Genomic DNA, 1858 nt, shown 5'->3' with positions numbered 1-1858 from the left:
GAGAGAGAGAGAGAGAGAGAGAGAGAGAGAGAGAGAGAGAGAGAGAGAGAGATAGGGAGAGAGAGAGCTGTGTGCTTGCACTTATGAATCTAGCTCTCTACTTCCAGATTCACCAAGATGGAACAATCTGTGCTATCAGATTTTATTACCATGGATGAAAACACTATTCCCTATCCTCTCCCTGCCGTGAAGGACTGTAATCCCCTCAAACTGTGAACCTAAATAAATGTCCCCTCCCTTCAGTTGCTTCCTCTCAGGTCACACTGAGGAGACAAGTAACTAATATTCCCAGACCCAGTCTTTACCCTTACATTCTTTCTGCTCAGACATCATGTGGCTGAAACAACTGTCTCTTGCCTCAAAGTTTACAGTCAACTCCATTTCCAGATAAAGCTAATTTCTCTCCTTAATGAGTCTGCAGCTCCTTCTTCAAATGATCTCTTTGTTCACTGAGTTTTTGCCTTCCCTTCTGGATCCTTCCTGTACTCCGTCCTGGTGGACTTCCCTGGCCTACCCTGGGTCTCTCTCCTCTGGGTTTTCTATTGGGTCCCTAAGTGAATTCATCCAAGCAAGTGATGCTAAACACCATCACCATTATCAGCAGGATGATTTTAAGCGTCTCCTTGGCCTCAAACACTCCATAGCCCCCAGGCTTCACTAGACCCGTGGCTCCTTGACTTTGACTGAGTCACCCAGGGGGTTCCCTAGTTCAGCTCACCCCTGAGTTCACCTTGTCAGTCAGTCCGCACCCGAGGAAAACTGACTCACCCTTATCCAGCTTCTCCTGCCTAAAGCACTGGCCAAGAGGACCCTGACACCCCTCACTGTTCTCCCTCCAAACACACCCCCACTGTCTCTGCTGCTGATCCTCTTAGTTCTTATCCATCTTGTTTTTATTCCCTCCTTTTCTAAGTCTTCTTCCAGAAGGCAGCTGAAGGGTCTCGATGAGAAGAATAGATGTCTGTCAAACTCAAGTCCTCTAAAGACTTCTCCCCATGTGCATGGGGTGAATCCCACACTCCCCAGCTCCAAGTTCCCTGGACTTTGCTCCCTTTTGCTCTCCTCTCTGCTCAGTCTTTCTGGCTCCCCGATGCACTCACTAATTCGTAGAATGTACTCAAAATATGCCTTCCTAAAAAACCTCTCTTTGCTTTCCTATTTTTGCTTAAGCTTGGTGATGCCTCCACCCCCAAAGGTTTGGAGCAGTAGCTTTTCTTCATCACCTTGCCTTCCTCCACCTTAGCAGTCAGAGCATCTCCTGGGACAGTAAGCCCACTCACTGTATTCTCCCTTGTCTAGAACAGCATGTACTTTTGCAAAGCCGACTATGGCCTCGTAGTCTCTTGCAGTGCTGAGCATCCAGTGGGTCTTGGTGCACATGTGCCTGACCAAAGAAGGGGCCCACTTCCCCATGACTGACAGAGAGCTGCTTGATGTCTTCCTGCGTTTGCTTCCTCCTTCTCTTTGGGGACTGAGGCCATTGCTTTCTCTAATTGCCCACAATATTCACTCAGTGCTTGATGTGCACTTGTGGGTACAGGGTGGGGAGGCCTGCCTGAGCTCGTAAGAACTAAGATTAATGACATGAGTGCTCACCGGTGACTCTATGGATTCTGCTGAAGGCTCCAAAATGTTGGAGTAGGGTATTGCTCTAAGAGGAAGCTACAACTCAGGGAAGAATCCTGCTGCCAGGTCTAGCAGTGGTTAGAAATGGCTGGGCCAGAGCGAGGGCTCTCGCTATGTCTTCCCCCCTCCTCAGTAGCATGAAGTGTCCCTTGGAGGAGCAGACCAATGACACAAGATGAGCAGGTCAAGGTAAAATGCCTGCTCTATTTTGTTCCTTGCTCCCCCAGGGATG

Source organism: Mus pahari, chromosome 6 (assembly GCF_900095145.1).
Source record: "Mus pahari chromosome 6, PAHARI_EIJ_v1.1, whole genome shotgun sequence".
In the NCBI taxonomy this organism is placed as follows: Eukaryota; Metazoa; Chordata; class Mammalia; order Rodentia; family Muridae; genus Mus; species Mus pahari.
The sequence above is the reverse complement of the archived record's forward strand: the minus strand, read 5'-3'. Positions refer to the sequence as shown.